Genomic DNA, 7,811 nt, shown 5'->3' with positions numbered 1-7,811 from the left:
ACAGAACGGCGTACACACCAAGCCATTCGTGCCCTTGACGCCGGTACGACATCAGCTGACAGCGGCAACGCCAATCTGGACAGTGGTCAAGTAAATGGTCATGATAGTGAAGGCAGCGGACGTGGGCTCGGTCGCGTACGCGGTCGTGGACACGTACAAGACCAACGAAATGGGCATTGTGAGGAGCGACGTGCACGCCAAGACAGTCGTTCCCTTGATTTCGGTGCGATAGCAGCTGACAACGGCAACAGCAATCAGGATGATGCTCAAGCGCGTGGGCGTGGTAGTCCAGGCAGCCGCTGACGTGGGCTTGGTCGCGTACGCGGTCGTGGACTAGTACAAGGGCAACGACGTGAACACTGCGAAGGGAGACGCAGAGACAGCCGTTTCCTTGAGGCCGGAGCGACTGCAGCTGACAGCAGCAACAGCAATCTGGATGATGATCAAGTGAGTGACAGTGGTGTGGTTCTACGAAATAATAGAGCTGATGAAGATAGGGATAGTCGCAATGGGTGGGAGAGTTCGTGGTGGAGTGATACCAGGTATAATGGTAGTTTGGTAAGTAATGCTCGAGGCAATGAAGTTGGGAGCATGGAACTGGTATCATCGGTACTACTTGCCCCAAGGCTTATTATCAGCTAACGGCAATATTTGAAGATTATCTAGTCTCGCCAAACCGAAGAAGCAGCACCAGCAAAGCGATCCGTTGAGTAGTGCAACCTCTGCTAAAACAGGTCGTAGCGAACCAGGTTGTAACCAGTGCCCACAACGATAGTGATATAAGCCAACCTACTTGCTCACGTGCATATCCATATTCTACTTTTTTCGACTTAAAGGTGCATTTATCTTGTTTTAAGTATAAATCTTTGGAAAAGATCCTTTTCAATCGATAGCTTGGTCACGGCCGTCACGTTTTCAGTCACTACCTGCTTTACCAAGACGACGAGCACGCGAACGTCACGAGAACCGCTAGCACCACGAGAGCGACCTACATGATCGCAACACCAGGACGGAGAATACCACGAGAACAGGATGCACCATGATGGCGTATACCACGAGCACAGTCAGCATCACGGCGGCAAATACACGAGAACAGTCACCACGACGACGGGGAACACCACGAAAACAGCCAGCATCAGAATGACGTCGAGCACCACTTGGCCAGCCAGCTCCAACAAGGAGTGGTATTTCTACGATGGTAAAAACAGCGAGCCACATCACAATGGACACTAGGCCCAACAGATTAGTCAGCTCCACCCGACGACGCACCGCAGGTGGACAGCCAACACCAACAGCACCAACAGCTTCACGGGAACAGCTGGACCACCAGAACGTCGGATACCCTAATACCAGCAAGAAGACGAGAACCGCGAAGAAGACCAGCACCAGCCACGCCACCACGATGTAGAACACCACGAGGGCTCCGGTTACCTCTCAGTTCGGCGGTACATATATATGGGCACCAGAGCTGTTTTCCAGCTAGCCCACCCGCTCAAGATCTCCTTACGCTGCCAATTCAAACAAAACATGCTTCGGCAGGACACGCGATGGCGGGAGCAATACCGCGATGCAGAAATAATTAGCCAGGCTCTTCTCATATCGCTGAGCTGCTCCAATACTACAACCTTAGCTGCCTCTTCAAACAGAGAATCGTTGAGGTAAATGATCGAAGTTTCTTGAAATGGTGAGCACGTAGAAATGGGGATGTCCAAAACATCGCCATGTAACACTTGCACTTTGTGAAGTAGTAACAGACGTGATGCGTGCGAACGTGAGCACTCCGATGCTCTACCCACAATTCACACCCGCTTCTTAACGCCCAAACACTCCCTCGCCAACGTCTGAAGAGCGAACTAGGCAGCAACGTTTCTGACTCCTGCACCAACGTCTAGAAATACGTCGCCACTTTTCACACGCCTAACAGCGCGAATAACTCTTGATACCGCTGCAGGTAGTAGCTCCCCAGCATTCCCCTCTGGCTTTCCAGCCTGTTGCCGTACATCAGCCGCGGAGACATCGCTAAAGATGCCACGGACCGCGCGTTCTGCTTCCGTTGGAACGAGTAGGCGAATTCGGGCTGCATTCGAATGAGGCCGATGTGTGGATAAGAAGCACGGCGGGAAACGCGCCAGTTGCTTGCGGGACGTGCGTATCAGCGCGCGAAGACGCATCTCAAGCTGCTTCGGTGCGCGCCTGCCTGACATTTTACGCGATATATTATTCCAAACAATACGTGAGCCTAGGATCTCGAACTCAAGAGCTAGCATCACAAGTCGTTTGTCTTCATTATCCGAGAATGTTGTCCACATGATTAATAAAATTAAAGAATTATGTGGGTATGTGACTCAGGTATTGTATGGAGAGCACGGGAGGTGAACACCACCCGTGTGCTGGAGCTGGCTTCGACATCTGGTAGTTTTTTGGACGAGAAGCCTGTTTATTACAACTGTATCCAGCGTTTCACTTGCGTTTCAAAAGATGAACCGTAAAGTTTGCATCAATTCAGAAAGAAACTGGTGAGGTTCCTGGGTTTTATTTCAGTAGCTGCACAAATTTCCTACCAACCACGCAGAATGGTGTATTCCATAGTGGAGCGCAGCGGAGGAAGGAAATTGTGTTTTCCACACGAGATTATCTGTGACCGGTATTACTGGTGTAGTACCGGTACGTGTACTCCCCGAAAGCTGCCAACCACACACGTGGCCTCCACTCCTCACTTCGCATTTGGAGAACAAGAACTACGAACAAGAAAGAAGGGGGTTCATCCTACACCATGTCTTCCAGCGCACCCAACTCGCCATCGTCCAGCGCCACCACGGCCCCGTCGGACAGCACCTCTACCGTCCCAGCAGCCGACGTCGTCGACGTCACTGGTGGAGAGGAGACGTGGACCAATACATCCGCCCGCAGCACCTCGGACCCTCCGCCGATTCGCACGAGCAAGCGAGCTGCCGCCCGCAACGTTTCCTCTCCAGCGCCGGCCGAGGCCCGCAGGGGAAAGAAGAAGGTGCCAAAGCGCACGACCCCGTCGCCTGCAGCTACTACCGGTCGAGCGAAGAGTGACGACGCCACATAAGACGGGTCCGACCACGGCCTGGAGGACAAGGCGGCGACTCCTAAGCCTAAGAGGGCGAAGAAGTCAGCAGAGGGTACTGTATCGATCGTGCAGCTCCCTCCACCAGTTGTACAACCTCCTACACCGGCTGCTCCTGAGATTCGCTCGAGCTCCCGGAAAGACTTCGACCTGTCCACATTTATGGCGTCGTTTGAGCCCGGTCGCGGTGTGGCATTGGCCGAGGGTCCTGCTGACCATCCTTCTCATCAAGGGCCTGACCCAACAGCCATCGTACCGCAGCCTGCAGCACCAGTGGACCTGTTGCGCGAGCTTCGTTCCTTACGCGATGAGGTTGCACGCTTGAGGCAGCTCCGCGGTAGCGAAAGTACACAATGGGGTGGGGCGTCCGCAGGCACAATCGTCACGGCTCCGAACTCGAAAGGAGGGCTGCCTCCCTCTGAAGTCTGTTACCTGACCAGCGCAAGCTTCCCAGAAGGCTCAAAGAAGGCGAAGGGCGACTACAATCCTCCGCAAACCCACATGTTGGCCGCAAGTCGAATGTTCCGTGACTTCTTCGACACAAACACCCGCAACCTCGACGTCAGCTTGCGCATGTGGTCGTACCACACCTCCTGGCCCAGCGCATTCAAGCCGTTATGGCGTCAAGGATATCTTCGTAGGAAGAGCACGTAATAGAGGCCGGAGGGAGCGTTGCTGAAGGACTAAAGTCGCTTGAGAAGTTGGCGTTCGTCGAACCGTCTTCTAGGCACGCAATTTAGCTGCTCTCCTTGAAGTGCATCACTGTTAGGCCACGGGATCCTAAACGCCCGCTGAAGACTGCCATCAGGACGGCGGGTGTCACTTGGAACCTCACGCAGTCCAGCCCCCGAACACGCAGAACAAAAGACATAGCAGATGTAACCTTACCTGTCTCCGTACCGAACAAGCAAGCTGATCCCTCCAACACCCCTGGTCGCGTTCGTTTGACACTGATGTACGCGAACAAGTTCATCGGGACGGCACTGGGGTATCTTCAAGTGGATGATGCGTCGTGGTTGATGGGCTTCTGTGAGGCGCTGCGAGGCATCGACTACCATTCGCCGCCGTTGGCGATGGCCCTCCTCAGTGTTCTCAGCCAACCAGCAGACAACGACGGGAGAGTTGCCCGTGACTCCGGCGGACGCCAGCGCCGCGACGAAGCTAGAAGACCTGCGATTCCTGACGGCATCCGACGTCTTATCCCGCTTAGCCTGCGTGGCCAAGAACCGTGTTTGCTGAATGTGGCAGGTCTCCCGTGTTCTGGAGGCACCCGCGCGATCGTTGCGGCAACCACAAGCGAGCACACAACTGGCCGGACCGCCTGCCTCCGCGAGTACAGCAGTGGGTCGACGAGACGTACGGGTCTCGCCGCGCGACTCGAGGCGAGCGTCGCTGATGGGACCGTGAGGAATGCAGCTCAGCATCCTTTCGGTACGAGAGCCACCTAATGCAGGATAATAGATCAAGATCTGCAGAAACAATGGTTGAGAGCAAGTTTAGTGAGGCGTCAACGCAAAAGCCACTTCCTCGACACGAAAGGCGCTGGGAGGCGGATAGGGTGGGAGCGAAGCGGTGGGGGAGCGAATACGCGCGGAAGCGAGAAATTAGCGTGTTTGAGGGTCTTTTTGCCTATCAAAACCCACCGCAAGTGGCCTCTGAGCCCGGTCCGCAGCCTCCGCTTTCCGTTGCGACTGATGGCTTCGTCACAAGCGAGGCGACCCTTACGGATATACATCCCTCTCCGACTATACAGTCTGATTCGTCTAGACAGTCGGTCATAGCCATACAGCGCCCTTTGACTATACAGTCACCTGTTGCTATACAGCGTCCTTTGACCATACAGTCACCTATTGCTATACAGCACCCAATGACTATACAGTCTGTGCCGACTATCCAGTCCGGACCGACTACACAGTCACCCACGGTTATACTGACTCCTCCGACTATGCATTCGCGCCCCCACCCGCAGGGTTTGATTGGTATACACTCAGATCGCTCTAGTAGTGTTGTGGAAGTACGTACTAGTACCACCGAGAGGCCGGTCGACCGAGAAGGGACTCGCACGATTCGCCCTGTAATATCTAGTCAAAGAGCAAGCGAGACGCATGACAACGCAAGGATACGTCGAGACCTGCACAAACAAGTTCGGCATGCCGAGCTTACCAAGGTTATGGCCAGTTTTAACATCGAGATGCCCCAACAACACTACCCTGCGATACACGAAAGCGCAGAAGGCCCGGTTTACCTGCTTAACCAACCATTGCAGCACGCTCTATCGGACCTTGCACGCCGGTCGGCGCTCCCGCTACCTGCATTCGTAGAGTTAATTTAAGGCCAAACAGTGGAGGACTATCGCCCAAACAAGAACATCGTTCCGGCGATCCTAAACAAGTTGTGTGAAGGATACGAGCACTTAAATCAACTTAACAAGATTGCTTGTGAAGGGGTCGAAGTCAAGTTAAGGGCGGCTCCACCCAGACAAGTGGTTCGGCCACCAAATCATGGCTCTGCTCAAGAACGCGCCAACATATTGCGCAAGAATATCCGGAAAGAGCAAGACGTCTGGAGATTCCTGGTTCTCGACATTGATCTGCTTGAGCAGTGGCCCGAAGTAATTATAAGTCCGTTCGGCGTCGTAGACAAGAGAAGCGAAGATGCCAACACGTCGGGTCGCACAATCCACGACTTATCCTACCCGGATGGTACTTCGATCAACGACTGCACGGACCAAAACCGCATTGCTAAGCCGGACTACGCCCACTGCAATGCCGTAGCGCGAGAAATTTTGAAAACGAAAGAGGATTTTCCAAGTGCGGTTTGTCCGTGTAATGGCAGGTGACGTGACATCTGCCTTCCGCCACATCAGCATCCACAGCAACAGTGTGTACTTGTTTGCCGGTCTTATCAAAGAAGAAAACGCATTGAGCGTCGAGTTATCAGCACCTTTCGGATGGACGGGGTCGGCTTTTACGAGATATTTGGCGGAGCGATCTCTCATGTTCACGGCGGTCATTCGAATGCAGTTTCTCCTGACAGCTTCTTCAACTATCACTGGGTAGACGATCACATTAACGTGGCTGCCGACATTGACACCACATGCGTTGACATGGATCGTTCTCTCCGTTTTGCCATGGTCGCCGTCCTGGGTGTCGATGCTATCAACACTGAGAAGTTTACTCCCTGGAAGACGCGCCAGCGCGTTCTAGGACTCGAGTTCGATACAATCGCAGAAATTGTTGCCTTGTCTTCAGCCAAAATCGACAAAGCCCGCAAAATCGTAGCTTCCGCCTACGTCGCAAGCTCACTCACCCGCAAGGGGTACCGGTCCTTGCTCGGAAGTCTACGCCATGTGGCAACATGTATTCGGGCCGCTAGACCATTTTTACTGTGCCTACGGGTCCGCAAAGCTCGGCTCAACCGCTTCCAGAGCGTCCCCGTGACTGCTACAATGAAGGATGACCTACTGTGGTGGTGGATGATGATTTTGCACACCCCTCACCTGAACGGCGTTTCGCTAGAGTATTTCAACGCACTTCCGCCTCCTGACATTGTGGCTGAAACGGATGCTTCAGATTTCGGTCTCTGCGCACTTGCCATATCCGCGAAGGAGGCACTGACGTACCAATTCACTCCGTCCGAGCGTGATCTCATCGCGGCGTTCAACAACGGAGAGACCAACGGTTTTGACATCAACTTCCGCGAGCTTCTCTCGTGTGCTTTTGCTGTGCATACATGGGGCGCAAGATGGGCTTCAAACGCTCGCATTACTGGGAGGCCGCGGCACGTACACTTCCGCATCGACAACACATCTGCCGTCGCGTGGCAGAACAAATTGTCATCTCGCAATCACAGGGCTCAACTTCTTATTCGCCTGCTAAGTTGGTGGGAATCAACTTTTCGACTCCGGTTCTCTGCGTCCCACATACCCGACGCAGACAACGTTCGAGCAGATGCTGGCTCCCGACTTACCGCTAACGCGTCGTTTGTGGATCTGTTTATGTCGCTAACTTCCGGCTGGTTGCAGGTGTCCCCGCCGGTGGATATACAAGGCCTAACCAGCGTCTGGCAGTGTATCTCCGCGCACACTCCGTTGCCGACTCCACATTTGTGCAGCACAGTCGATCCCTAGGCAAGTGGACCAGTTGGATCTCACGCAGAGGCGCTCACCCATATCTTCTCGACGTCTCCATTCATCGGAAAGTGCAGTATATTTCAGATTTCGTTCTCCACGGTTTTCAGTTCGGCTTCGGATCCGGCGGTCCAATCCGTAGTGATTCCATTACAGCGGTTCTTCAAGGCGTACGAAACTTTTTCGCCGCTTTCGGTTACGACTTCCCGGTCGCACACCCAGACATCCGCATGCTTCTGAAAGGTATCAGCCGTCTCGATACACCGCGGCTTCGTAAGGAACCAGTTTCACTCGACATTCTGGAAGCCCGCTTTCGCAGCTTGACGATGGCTACACCACGTGAGCAAGCTTTATGGGGGGAGATGTGCTTGGCGTACTTCTTCCTTCTACGTCGATCGGAGATCGTGTCAATCCGAGGAGGTTCTTTCAAGTGGTTTGCACTTCGAGCTGAAGACATTATAACTGTCGATGCGACGGGCAGGCCAACGCAGGATCCATCGCAAGCTCAGGGTGTGTGGGATCGGTTGATCGGTTCGAAGACAAACCAAGGCGGAACCCCTACGACAAGAATGCTCTCACGCTCTGGCC

Source organism: Phytophthora infestans, genomic scaffold, assembly GCF_000142945.1.
Source record: "Phytophthora infestans T30-4 supercont1.21 genomic scaffold, whole genome shotgun sequence".
NCBI lineage: Eukaryota > Oomycota > Peronosporomycetes > Peronosporales > Peronosporaceae > Phytophthora > Phytophthora infestans.
Note: the sequence above shows the minus strand (reverse complement) of the source record.